Source organism: Canis lupus, chromosome 28 (assembly GCF_048164855.1).
Source record: "Canis lupus baileyi chromosome 28, mCanLup2.hap1, whole genome shotgun sequence".
Lineage (NCBI taxonomy): Eukaryota > Metazoa > Chordata > Mammalia > Carnivora > Canidae > Canis > Canis lupus.
Window position 1 is genome coordinate 40,970,448 of NC_132865.1, and position 347 is coordinate 40,970,794.

Sequence of the window (347 nt, forward strand, 5' to 3'; positions counted from 1 at the left end):
CCAACAGTGCTCACAGGATAGGTCAGTGTTTTTTTTTAAATGATTGAAGGCTTGAAGACTTTTTTTTTTTTTTACAGATTTTAAATAAAACTGATGTTTATATCTGAATGAAATAGAAAACAAACGATACATTTCAATATGCTCTTTGTTAAGAATTCACCTGTCTTGGGGATATACTCTTGGGTTTTTTAAACTTTTTTTTAAAACTGAATATAATGTATACACTTAGATTTACCAACTGAATTTTCTTTGACCTCAAAAACCTATGTAAACCAAGGTTCCACACATGTACATCTTTTTAAAAATATTTATTTATTTATTTATTTATTTATTTATTGCTTCCCGCC